At 35.8% G+C, this 14,784-nt stretch overlaps 1 long non-coding RNA gene across 1 annotated transcript in view; it reads right to left on the minus strand.

Annotated features, from left to right (window-relative positions):
• Nucleotides 1-5,480: 5,480 nt before the first annotated feature.
• Nucleotides 5,481-14,784, minus strand: part of LOC141282196 (uncharacterized) — a 31,308-nt gene continuing 22,004 nt past the window's right edge. Inside the window, exons 4-5 of the long non-coding RNA XR_012336719.1 lie at nucleotides 12,537-12,614; nucleotides 5,481-7,303 (exon numbers count right to left, since the gene is read on the minus strand). This is a non-coding gene — a long non-coding RNA (uncharacterized lncRNA). The remainder of the gene's footprint in view (nucleotides 7,304-12,536; nucleotides 12,615-14,784) is intronic.

A 14,784-nucleotide genomic window follows, 5' to 3' on the forward strand; every position in this document is an offset into this window, starting at 1 on the left:
TTATACGTTTTCTATAATGCACCAAGCAATACATATGTGGCTTGGAAACAGGTGCATGCATTGGCCAGGTGTTTATCTAGCAACTCAGATTCTTGTTCCTAATGGATCTGTAAATTTAGTCATGACCTCAACATTTCCAATACATTATAAGTTGGTTCAACTTTAAAAAAGTAAGCTACCTGGTTACCTTAAAATTTCAACTTATAAATGTGAGTTGTCACACTCATTTTACTAATATTTTTAAGTTGAATGAACTTAAAGTTTAAGGCACCAACAAATCTTTATATACATGCAGTGGTCACCAACACGGTGCCCGCGGGCACCAGGTTGCCCGCACAAAGTCTGGGAGTTGCCCGCCAAAGCACATTTTACTAATATCCTCAATTTTAATATTTATTTTACATATTTTTATTTTAGCTTGGCTTCTTTTATGTATATTATCATTTCAAGCATTTTAAGCAATGACAAAACATCAACAAGTAAAATAAAATAAAATCATCACGTAAACCAAGAATAGAATAGATGGTTTTATCCATTGTGGTAGCCCTTGCTCGCAAAAAGGTTGGAGACCCCACACTCTCAGAAATAAAAGTACAAAAGTTGTCACTGGGACAGTATCCTTTCAAAAGGGTACACCTTTGTACCCAAAGGGTGCATATTAATACTTCAAAGGTACATATTGGTAGTTCAAAGATACATATTTGTACCTAAATAGAACACACATCTTTCCCAATTTTGCGGAGAGGTTTGGCAGCCAGGCAAGAATTCTGTAGCTAACGTTGTATACATTCATTTTACACAGTAATGTTAGCTCAGTGTATTAGTTGATACGCTTTAGATGTTATATATGAACGAATGTAATGTACTTTTTCTTGTTATCAGAAATAAACTACTCCAAAATGACCCTGTTGTTATTGATCTTATGTGGAAGTCTCACGGAAATTGCGTTTAATCCACAAAAGCCATTTGTTTATGTTGTTACTGCTGAAACCGTCTACAATAACTAAAATAAGTATACAAAATATTAACCATATTGTATCTTATAATTATAGTTATGATTTTAATGTTTGCCCCTGAGTATTTATCTGAGCTTTTAATTGTGGGTGGGCAAGATCGTCTGTTGCGGTCTTCTGATCAACGTATGTTACAGGTCCCTAAGTCAGGGTATAAACAGTGGGGCGTTAGGGCCTTTTCTGGACCTTAACTCTGGAACAAGCTCCCCCCTGACATGCGTACTGTAAAATATTTTGTACTTTTTAAAACAATACGTAAAAAATATTTGTTTAAAATGCAGGGTTCCCACACCTTAGTTAACTTCAAATTTAATGACCTTTCAAAAACGTTCCGGGCACAATACCCTCAAATTGAAGGACTAAATGTGGGGACACATTTCAAGTGAGACCAAGATACATCGTGTTACCTTTTAAGATACATTGTTACAGTTCCCTTTCGAGGGAACTCGCGCTGCGTCACTGGGGACGGCTTCAGGGGTACGTGCGTCTGAATGTATATATCGAATTCAACCAATGGTGAGGCTTAACGACAAAGACAGGGTGACGCGGGAGCCAGGAAGTATATCGCTATCTGACATATTGCCAAAGATGGAGTTACAGGGACGCAGGGAGTATGACAAAGAAGACGCAGCGCCTCATTCCATTCTCAGGGAACAACAGTTACATACGTAACCCGAGACGTTTTCATGTGTCAAACACAACTATGCAAAAAAGCATTTTGGTATGAATCAACATTCACATACAGAAGATTTAACCATTTAAAACTAACAGTTTAGCATGTGTGCTTAAAAAGTCTAGAATTTTGTATGATATGATACACTACACAGGGAATAATATGGATTTTTTTTCCTTGCATGAAATAGATTCAAGCACTTTCAATGACCTGTCTCTATGTATGTTTATTTTCAAAAGCTTCCCAGGGCCTTGAACACCCCCCCCCCCAGATTCACAAACTTTCAAGTATTTCTTTTCTATTTTTATTTGAATGTTGTGTTATCTGTACCCGATGTGAAGCACTTTGGACACCTGGTGGCTGCTGTATAGTGCTATAGAAATAAAGTTTGATTGATTGATTATGTTGTTACTGCTTTTACGTCTATAATGTCTAAAATACACAATCTAAACCATATTGTATTATAATTAATGGTGTTTGACAGAATAGACGTCATCCAAGGCCTCTAAAATAACTTACAGGGAAAAAATACACAGCCTTGCCTATGGATTCTTCTAAAGAGAATGCAATGTAGTAACTTACAGTATATGCTGACTTGTACAAGGTCTTCACTAATTCATACCCACACAATGACGCCATGCACTTGCACAAAATGATGACACAAAGCTTTAAGTTGCGTGTGACCCTTTAACAAGTTAAATAACAGAACAGAATAGACAGACCCTGCTGTTTCAGATATGTAGGCTACCAATTCTCTGTATGAAATAAATCACAAGCCAACAGTTTGCAACAATGAGCTTCTACAACGTAAAAAAAAATGCAGTATGAACTTGGTTTTGCAAGTTAATTCAAGCTACTATTTAATGTTTTGGCTTGTGAAAAGTTGACAAACTTATATATCAATCAAGTTGAAATAGTTAAACTTAATTGTTTAAGTTAAATACATGTTGATTTAACAAAAATGTTGCTTATTTTTTTTACAGTGTATGAAATGTGTTACTACTTCTGGAAATTTTGTGAAGGACTACATATGAGATTCATTCTCTCTCATTTTTAATTACAATTCTAATTTATCACAACTATAACACAATTATATTTCGTATAAAATTACTATAAATAATGCATGCCTGACATAATACATTTACAACTAAAGTTGTGTTGCTGCATTTGGATAGTAGTAAAACAAGACAGTAAATAAATTTTTTTTTCTTGAATAATAACCTACTAATAAATATTTTAGACTGAACTTTTAAAGTTTACACGTGCTTCACATATTTATGTTAATTATATGATTAAATCATAGGGCAGAAAAACACGGACAAATAAACAGCAATACAATATCAAAATCATCTTTTTGCTCTATGCTGAATGATAATCGACTAAATATGACAACTAAATTAATTTCACTTTGTTTCACTAATATAACAGACTAATCAAAAAGCAACAAAGTGTCATATAAGAAAGACGCTGTAAGGTTTCAACAGCGGTCAAATACGAATATACGCCTATTGCTGTGCCTGTGATTTATTAAAGTATACATGAGTATAATACAAATGATTGGAAATAGCACAAACATCTGTTTTTGAATGTTTACATGCTGGAGGAGCTTAAACCGCACTATTTTACAGTACTTACGTACATATAACCGGACAAAACATGATTCTCATTTTGCACAAGCGCATTGTTTACAAAAGTGGCGCGTCTACCTCCCAATCCCGGGCTGTCATGCGGGCATGAATATAAACACGGGCTTTGACACTGTCAAGACTCAGATCGGCTGAAGTACTCCTTAAATGTCCTACTTAAAATTCACCGCAACCACTGCTGTCAAAAAGCTTTGACGCTAGATGCGCTCCCCCGTTCCGGAAACGAAATTACACACCCCCCGACACACCTATTGTTACAGCCAATCATTGCGCGACGTAGGATGGGAGGTCACGCCCACAGCCAATTTAAGCTTGAGTTGCTGGGCAACACGCTTGGTTGTGAAGAGCGATGAAGTTGTGTTATATCAATGACTGAAATTACCAAAGCTCATTCGGCCTTGGTTTATTGTTATGTACGGAGAGGCTATATAATGCCTATGAAATGATTATTATCTAAATAACATGTCTGATTGCGGAGTACAGATTTAAAATCACCTTAGCGGCCGATTCATTTTGCACGCTTTGAAGGTATCGCCCACGTTCCCAACATATTGCTTCTGCTGCCACCTAGCGGTGACACTCTGTTATTAACCATATTATTTGCTCCCTTTGATTAAATTAAGGTGAACATTTGAACATTAAATGGAGCTTGGTTTAATTTCATGAAATATCAATAGGATTAAAAAAAATATATATAATACAATTTTTGTAGCACTTTACAATAAGGTTTTATTTGCTCAAATTAGTTAATGCATTAGCTAACATGAACTTCATCTTAGTATACGTAGCTATATATATATATATATATACATAATATATATGTAGCAACTTCATCTTAGTGCATGTTAATTTAAGCATTTATGAATGTGTGTATATATATATATATATATATATATATATATATATATATATATACACGTAGCTATTAGTTAAAGCACCATGCACTAAAATGAATAACTTGTTGACTAACATAAACAAGAATAAATGCTGATAAACTATATTGTTTATCATGTAAGTTAATGCATTTATGTTTATTTACTAATACATCTTTATTGTAAGGTCTTACCAAATTTTTTTTTAACGCCATAATGACACAAAGTTGTCAGAATCTACAAAATTAATACTTGATTTTCATTATTACTGCATTTGTATGCATACTGCATAACATCTAATAATATTTATATAAGGTTACTTAACCCTTTAACTGGCGAAGCCCTTTTTGAGTGTGGGGGGTGAAAAGGTGATGTACACCTTCAAATTAATATAACTCTGGCATTTTTTTGGTCTAGAAGCCTAATTTTAATCTTGTTTTAAAGACAACCCTTTAATGTTTTTTAGGGAAGTTTCTGAAGGTAAAAATATATTTTTATAGCAGTTTACATTTATTTGTAATACATAAAAATTACAATATTTTAATACATAAAATTATCCAACAACTCAGCTTTATGTTGATTTGCTGTGAGTTTTGCTGCATACTCTCGTCACAAATTTATTAAATTACAGTTACTGCATTATTATGTCTGCTAAAAGGTTTTGAAATATGAAAAATATTAAGTTAAACTTAGGTGTCCCGCTCACAGGACAGCACCAGTGAAAAATATTAAATCCTTAATCTTGAGTGATTTATTCTAACATTTTTATAACAATAGTTAATTCTACATTCCCTTTTGGCAACACTGAGATAATGTACTGTACATTCATAACACTTGTTTCCAAAAAAATGCAACTTTTTCAAGGTGACATGAACAGTGCATTCTGTACACATCCCATGCTAATGTTTCTTGGAGTGCCAGTCTAAGGGCTCCTGTGGATATCTGCCAGCTAGCGCCCATAAATTGTGTAACAGTGAAGGGTCAGTCTGCCTTCAGCCTTATAGCTCTTAGCATAAGTTAATGGCTGTCTGGGGGCGTGATCATGTTTTATTTACAATACAAATAATCTTGGCTTGAGTATGGGCAATGAAGAATGACTGAAACAAGCATACATCTTACTGTACATTCAGATTTGTGTCACTTCCGCGTATGCAAAAGATGGAAGATGCCATTGATCCTGTGTAACATTGCAGGGTAAACAGATCCAGAAATGAGATCCATTATAAAAATGATTAAATTTAAATAACCTAATTATAACAAATGATTAAAAACAAGCAATCTTTCAAACATCTTTATTGGAAAGTTTCACAGACCTGTGCTGTCATAAAAATGTCATAACAGGAAGCTTGGGACATTTCATTTTTCAAAAAAGCACAAGTAAAGAAAATAATTTGTTATAGTAGATAAAGTGAGTCTCTGGCGGTGTTTTGCTGCCCTTCAGGGAAGGCAGTAGGTTGTATAGTTATCTCCTGATGGGGTAAAATCACAACCCTGAAACCACACAACCTACTACCTCACCCTGTACGAACATCACTGCTGCATACTGTATGCCATGATAAAGGCCATATTTTTTTACAAATGGGATACTCCCTCAGACAGTGGAGAGTGGTGCTAGAAATATCTAGATAGTGGGTTTGATTGTCAATGAATGAGAAAAAAAACTTGCAGGTAAAAAAATTTAAATCTGTCAAAAAGACTGGATTTTGTTTTTAAATCATTTAAAATTTATAAAATGGTCTACCCACATACAAAAAAGGTATTTTGCTATTTCTTGCCATTACTGTTATCATTGCTATCAGTAATAATTACAGCCTGGACCTGCAAGCACATTTGCTCTGTGTCTCAATTCGTTCCCTCGTTCCCGAGGTCGTGAATCAGTATATCGTGTACACAGGTTCGGGCACTGGTAAGGACCCTAGCTCACTTGACATTGGGACACTGTTCACTTATTTTTCTGTCACGTGGATGCTTAAGCGCATTGTGATCATAAAATATTTACATTTTAAATAATTATTTATATATATATAAATAAAATGTACTTAATATTTAAAATAATAATATTTATTTAAAATTGTAATATATATATATATATATATATATATATATATATATATATATATATATATATATATATATATATATTACAATTTTAAATATATATTATTATTTTAAATATTAACATTGTGTTCCCTTACTGTGTAGCAATGTGTGTTTATATTTAAAACTAAAACACACGTTTGTTTTTATAAAAGTGGTCACATTTCATAAAGTTTATTAAGTTGGATCACATGATTTTCAGTTGGTGAGATTCAGAAAAGGTCACGTAAGGGAACAAAGGGACCATCGATGCTCACTGGTTTTTACGTTGCATTGTGGGAATTTTTAGGGAACGAACATTCCAGTGCACTGGAAGGATTTTGCGATTGAGACAGCCCTTAAAATGGCCTAATCCATGATCAGTGCCCTGACTACTGAACAAGGGAGCTGATTGAGACACACCCTTGGTGTAAAGAAATCATTTATTTATTTAAAAGTCACACGAGAATGCACTGTCCTCTGTACTGACATGCGAAAATCTTTGACGCAAACTAAATTCTATCTTATTTTAGTAAGGCAGATGGAAACATAAGAATCAAAACATCACTTTGTAAATCCACAGATGCTTCCATTATTTATCGTCGATGTCTGATCTTCTGAAGCGAAGGCACTGCGGTCACTTCGGGAAAGACAGTAAGTTGTATAGTTATCTGACAGCAAGGGTTAAACCCTCAAACTATACAACCTACTACCTCACCCCAAATAACTCTCTCTCCTCTTTCTTCCTGCGTCCATAGCTTCCATTTCATGTTTTCTGACAAAATGCCTTCTGATAAAATCTGATACTGCGTATCATCAAAGGCTAGGATTGCACAACACAGTGCGACTTTTAGCTCTATGGCTTCTAAAAGGTTAAATACATGTACTGTATGTTGCGTAAAACCACTTTTCACTTTTCACTCCCTTGCTTTTTACCGAATACACCCACTATCACCTCTGTCTGATAGCTTCAGCTTCATTCCGAGATCCTTCAAAATTCTTCAAAACTTCTGGTTTTGCCATCTGTGAAAAAAAGGACGAGAGGGAGAATTACTCATGCACCAAAATCACATGATATTTGACATCTACGCTGTATGTTGTTGTACGGGTACACCTGAGTGCACGCGAGTATTAGGATGGGGGTGTTTGGAAACTAGTGTGTGTGTGGTCAGATCAAGCAGGGTACAGTGTGAATGAGTAAGGCTGTGGGCAGCAGTGTGGTTTACCTCAGGCACACACACGCTGCTGACTCACACAGGCCACGAACCTCACAGGAGTGAGTAGTTACACACTCATAGATAGATAGATATATATACACACAAACAACAGTTAGATGAATTGACCACAAATTCCTTCTCCTGTCATTGGGTTAGTTTAACCTCACACTAAGAGTACAATGACTAAAGCGCAAGTGCGTATTACTGTGGCCACTTTTGGTGTTGTAGAAAACGTGTAAAAAAATAAACTTTTATGACATGAAGTAACAATGTCCAACTGCTTGCACAGATGCATCACAGTAGAGTCTCACTACATCTTGCGTTTGAACATTTTGTACAGGGAATTACACTTTTTTTTCTCATAAGTTTCATATTTAGTATTTTTATGTATCTGTACCTGAATAAACATATTATTTTATATATGGTTTTCTGAAATGGTCTATGCTTGAATATCAGCTTGCTGTATTTTACCTAAAGTTTTGTTTCATTTAACATATAATGGAAGTTGGATCGTTCTCTGTAAAAGAGAAAGACGGATCAGAAACTAACCATACAGAACAAAGCACTGTGACAGAAAAGAAAATCTTTTTCCGGCAAAACGTTTACTATTATCATGTCATCGTGTCAAAACTAGTCTGAAAATCCCTTGGCACACTTTACAACACATATTATGTCTTTATTTATACACAAAGACTTCTTTAAATCCTCCCTAAGGCAGCAATTAATAAAGAGAGGCATCAGATGTCTAATATATAAGCAATTTACCGTACACTAAACACTCAGGCAAATTATGACATTCTTAGCAATAAATATTTGTCATGTATTTTACATTAGTGCTCATAAAGACCTTGAAACTGTCCTCCCACAAAGCTTAGAAAGGTAATCGAGTAGCTTAGTTATAGCCAGAAGGTGGCGCCGTCCACCAGCGACTAGAGCGATTTTCACTATTAGTAAGAATGTTTTAGTGCCAATAGGCCCATTATAGAGGAATCTAACAGCTAACTTTTAATTTGTTTATATTGCTGCTTGCGTAGAGTCAACATTACAGGCACAAACACGTGAAGACAAAGAGACGTGCGCAAGACATTTCATTTAGTTGCTGATTTAGGAACTGTTGACTGACACTTAAGCTGGTTATTGTTCATAAGGTAAATCTGTTTATATCAAGTGTTATATCTGTCAAAAAGACCTGATGACTTGCTCGAGGTTCAAGATATTGCAGGCTGACAGGACATGAATGGCTTTTATGGACTTTGAGTTTAAACTTTGAACCGTAGATTGCACGACTGATAAGTGATCATAATATTTTTCTGCTTTGTCTTTGCTGCTTCGGCTGTTTATTTGCACGTATTTTCTAGAGCTTATGATTAATATGACTGTAATATGTTATAATGAAACAAACCGTTTATCTATTAAATATACATGCATGCAAACTTCACAGCAAGAATGCAAGCTATTTCTCCTAAATCGCAAGCGCCTCTCTGTCGTGGCATCATCCTAGAGATTAACAATTACTCGGCTCCGCCCCACCTTTTGTCACCTGCCAATCATGTCTGGCTCCTGTTGCGCCCATGGGAAATAAGTTGGTTGAGAAATGTTATCCTTAAATGCCCTCAGTCACTATAGGGTGTTGAGTGAAGTTTACTGGTTAGGGATCTTGATTGTAATGGAATGTATGAGAACACGCCTGTCTTGTTTCTATTTAGGGTGTTGATTTTTGCCACTTATGTCGATCTAAAATTATTCAAATAATTGCCAGAAAATTGTTAAAGAGTTTTTTTAAACTCACACTACACTCACAGTACTTACATACGTATAATTATTTATTACAGGAATTAATAAATATATTAACATGAAAATAATAATAATAATAATGTTTTTCCTGTATGCACTTAATCTATAATATTTATTTGCTCTATAAATTAGGTTTTCCACTACACTTGCTGTGGGACTACCATATTAAGGTGAGGTTTTTAATTCATAAATAAATATAAAATATGATTATATTTATAATATTTTTAAAGACAAAAAATTATAAACCATTTAGATAAATCAAAAAAACTGAAAAATGTAAAATACATTATATCTAAATGTGCAAACAAGTGTTTAAAGTTTGAAAGAAAGTTTGAAAGACAGAAACTAAAAGACACATCTATACATGCAAAACATACCTGATAAAATTATTATAATTTTTGTAAAGTTTTTTTTCTATTTGTCAAGTAAATAGCATGAAATAAATGATTCTGCGTTTACGGTTATGTCAATATTAATAATAAAAACTATGTATTTAATATTTGTTTTAATATTTTTTACAAACGAAATAATAAATAATACTCTGATGTTTACAGCAATAATAAATAATACTCTGATGTTTTCTGCACTCAAATAAAAACATCACGTATGTTCCTATTTTTAAGCGGTGACAAAATTTTTTAAATATTTCATACAAACATGCATACACACTGGTATGCAAATGTCTGCCAGCTTTTTCTGCTTTTACCCTCTAGGTATTAAAAATAAATATCATACAAAACACATCACGTACATCACAAAAAAAACGTAAAATAAAATTTTATCAAGTAACAGCATGCACGCGCACACACACACACACACACACACAGGGACACAGACACACACAGACTTTTGATCTTTTAACATTTTGAAACCCTGAAATTAAATAATTACACATCATTACTACATTCTGATTAACCCAATTAATATCTTTCAAAACACACCCATTAATATTCAACGGTGAACACAACATGCTTGAGGCAGCTCACACTAATTTTGTTTTAAGTAAATCGTGATGTAATTGGTACAGAATTTGCAGGTTCACATCATTAATGTTCTTAATGCAAAACTGTAGTTCAATTAAACTGCCATAAGTTTAATATAATAAGTAATCAGACATTAAGAAAACTGATTAAGCATTAAGTGTAAGTTTATTTTAAAACTTAAAACTGATTTTATTTTTAAGTGCAATTTATTGCAATCTAAAGATTTACTTAATACTTACTGAATTATAAAGCTTTCGAAATTGTTCACGTCCTGCATCGAATGTAACTTTGTCTAAAATGAACTAATTATCGATTCAAAGTGTGTAGCTGCTAAAAAAACACATAAACAGAATGGAGACATCTTTAGTCTAGACTGTGTGTGTGTCTGTGTATGTGTGAGTACACAAGTATCTTTTGAAAAGGGTGGGGGAGTGGGGGGTCTACACCCTTAACTATTATAGACACACACACTGAGGCGTGGGAACTCTATTCAGGGCTGAATCAGGGGTCTTTTATGGAGCACATGGCTGCAAGTGTGTCTGGGTGTGTGTGCATGTACGTCTGTACGTGACAGCGATGGTGGGTGTCTCTGTTAGTGCACGCATGCTGGCTGTTCTTTGGCATGTCTGGGAATTTTTCACACATGCATTTCTATTTTGGCCATTAAATTTTAAAATGGCAAACACACACAAGCACATTTATGACAACCATAATTCTTACTATGATAACTTTTAGGTCATTTTTAAAAGTAAATATCGCATCTTAACCTGTAAGGTAAAATAATCCTTATTGTGTTAAAAGAGCATATACATATCCACACAACAATGAAGATCAATCTTAAGTGCATAAAACTAAAAGAGAAATGAAATCTTCCTCCCAACCCCCTCTAATTCTTAGATGATGCCACCTGCTCTGTTCTTTACACTATACATCATCTCTGGAACACTCCATTCACATCCAAAAAGGGGGGTGGAGAGAGGGCACTGCCAACCCAACGTGTCATTTTTGTGCCAATGCACTTCATCAGCAGCACTGCCGCTGACTTTCTCACTCTCGCTACTAAACAGCCTGTTATGAGCCAAAATCATTTTTATGAAAGAAGTAACAAAACTGTTTAACGTCAATCCTAGTAGCACAAGACGTTATGTATTGATCACACAGGATCTTATTAAATTATACTCAAATATCACCCTGCAGTTCACTGTGAAATTCTCAAGTAGTCACTAAACTTGATTTTACTTATCAATTACTCAATTTTGAAAGGATCTTGAGAGGGCTTTTTGTGTGTGTGTGTGTGTGTGTGTGTGTGTGTGTGTGTGTGTGTGTGTGTGTGTGTGTGTGTGTGAGAGAGAGAGAGATAGAGAGAGAGAAAGAGAGAGAAAGAGAGAGAGAGAGAGAGAAAAGGGTACTGTGATGGTAATTTCTTTTCTAACCACGCAAGTATAAAAATCCAAAACAAGAAATATTTATAAAAACCGTGTTTTTGAACAGGTCTACAAATATTTCATTGTTTTATTTCTAAATCGTCAAATGGTTTCGTTAAGAGCGCAGTTACAATATACAGTATATTTAATATCAATAGAAAAATGTGTGTATACATTGCTAAGAAGTTCTTTGAAAAAATAAATATGTGTACATAAAAAAATTTTTTAAGCGCAATTTACACAGAGACCGGTAAAAAGCGGGCATTAAATAATAGTAATTGCACCAAATTATAAATGTATATATAAAAAGAAAAAAGACGTTAACGGAGACGTCTTTAAAATGAACACAAAATGCAATCACAAACCTTTTAATTTTAACAAATAACTGCACACACTTAGAATACGAATGATGTTGGAGTTAGAGAGTAACAATAATAATCGTAATTAATCGACCGTTCGTTAGATAAACCACATTACAAGGTGATTATGACGATCCTACAGGGCAATATCCACTCGATATGATAAAGGGCTAGGGTAAGCACATTGAAAGGTTGAGAAAATGAAACATTAACCCCCAAACTTTGCCATGTGGATTACTGACTACCTTAGTCATCAGTCCTTTTAGGTGCCTCTTGTAATTCCCTTTACGTATTCCTAAGCGCCATTTGCGTGAGGAATTTTATAAACGAAAATTTCGCGCAAAACAAATTTCACCGTAAAGCCCAGCCAAATAAAAGAGAAGACGCTTTGCGTGCGTTCTTAACCTATAGATTTGTTTAAATCTAGAAAGAAATGCACGTTTGTCGCGAAACCAAACAGCAAACGAAATGCAACTTACCTTATATATAAACAGGCGTCGGTAGATAGAAACATTCCAGGCAAGTGCTGAAGGCCTTTTCTTCTCACTTCACCAGCCCTGTGTTGAAGAAGAGAGACAGAGGAAGAAAAAGAGAGAGCAGGCAGTGAGCTTTCCACAGCAGTCACATAAGGATTGAAGGAGGTAGGCCGGGGGGCCAAACCAACCCTCCCACCCAAGCTGCAGGTCCCAAGCACCGGGTTACACGTATGCCCGCAGTCCCCTCATCTGGGACGACCAGGCCCATGCCACAATAGCAGTCTGAGAGACACGTGTGTCGGCCCGTCTAGCAGTTAACTAGTCTTTGAATGAGGAATGTTAGCAAACAGACAAACAGAATGTCCGCTGCATGTTAATGTCCCAGCCAGTCCGATCGCAGCGTTGGCCCAGGCCTATGAATAATTCAGGAGCTTGAAAACTGAGCCCCCTCCCCTCACCCCCCATGACTGAAATGCCTTCAGTGGATGAACAGCTCTAGAGGAGAGAGTGCGCGAGAGAGACAGACCTACAAAAAGTATTCAAAATCGCAGCTCTGGCACTCGTTCGCTCCACATTTCCATGCGCGGATGTGCACACGGCCGTGCACATGGTCACCAACAAACTTGCTCTTTCGTTTGAATCATGCAACATATTTCTTGCTTTCGTTCGAGGCATCTCTCACTCATTGCCTTTTTATGTCTTTTGTTTGGAATTGGCACCTGTCCCAGAAAAAGCTCCAACACCGCCCTCCTGCACTCCTTTTAGAGCGAGGGAAAGAGCGAGCAAGAGAAAGAAGCACTGTATGAGAGAGGGAGGGCGAGAGAAGAGAGAGAGAGAGAGAGAGGGTGGTGCTAAAGTGATAGAACTCTCGGCACCTCCCCTCACCAAGATACGCAACAAGCAGGAGAACACGGCCATTTTCAAAAGCTGGCCGACAGAAAGGATCCTTTAACCCTGGCAAGGACGACAACTACCAATGCTCTACACCCCTCTGGTCGCTATTTGAAAGTTTCAAGGGGACCAAACCACATATGCACATTTCGACGCCATTTAAAGGAAGTCAAGGAAAACACTGTGGCTGTGTCACAAAAAGGAACTACTGGCTACAGCCAATCGTTTGTGCTACAGGGTTAAAATTCAGAGAGTAACAGAAATCCCGCCCTCTCTTGGCACAGCCTGGGTAATGGGGCGGAGACTGCACTGTGGAAACAGCTTTTTTTCTGCACAGAAAGAGAGAGAGAGAGAAGGGGGGGAATTAGAGAAGAGGGAAAACTAAAGTGGAGGGAAAAAAGTTGATGATGAAACCGAGAGGCAGTGGAGTACGTGAGCAAATCTTTTTTTTTTTTAAATCATCGCTTCAGCCAGTAAGAGAGGGCTCGATGGGGAAGGGAGGGCTGTTGTGAGGAGAGAACCATGACACAGACTTCGGTTCACCCGGAGAGTGCACACAAACATACGCTTACACCAGTTACTAACCATTCAAACAGCATTTTCAATGAGCATGCTCACTCGAATGCCAGGACAAAACTCAATCTTTAGCTTTCATTGGGCTTTAATGCATTTAACATCTAAACAAAAACAACACTTCATAATTTTCCATTTGGTTATGATTATTTAAAAAGCCTTCATTTAATCGGCACTGCACTCACAAAAAGCTTTTTTGTATTCAATTGCAAGTTTTAGACCCGAGCATATCTCTCTGTATTTATATTTTTTACAGAATATTTTTAGAATTTCATTCATTTCCGTGACTTAATTTCCACATCACTGTGGCAACCCTGAAACAAAGTACAAAGTAGAGCTGCTCGATTATGGGCAAAATCATAATTACGATTATTTAACACGATTACCTAATAACTTTGAAAATATGTATTTTTTAAACCTTTTTCTTAAGTAATAGGCTTCAAGCAGAACACAATTTATATTTTAATCGCACAATAATTGTTTGAATCAAAAATTAAAAATCAAAAGCGATTAATTGCATTAACCCTAATAGTACATAGCAAAGTAGAATTAACCTCCTACGACCTGAGCTTTGGTTTGTCTTTTTTCAGATTTCTACCAGCTATTTGGGGGTTAGAAAGAACTAATAATTATAATAACCAACATTTTTATTTGAAAATGAAGCAGGTCCACGTTTGTGTACAACAGGTTCCAGTTACACAGAATTAAGTATTATGGTGCAAACAACACAAAAATTGATGTCCACGTCTTAAAAGGTTAAAAAAAAAATTCTCAACCCCTAAACCCT

Source organism: Paramisgurnus dabryanus, chromosome 1 (genome assembly GCF_030506205.2).
Source record: "Paramisgurnus dabryanus chromosome 1, PD_genome_1.1, whole genome shotgun sequence".
NCBI classification, from domain to species: domain Eukaryota; kingdom Metazoa; phylum Chordata; class Actinopteri; order Cypriniformes; family Cobitidae; genus Paramisgurnus; species Paramisgurnus dabryanus.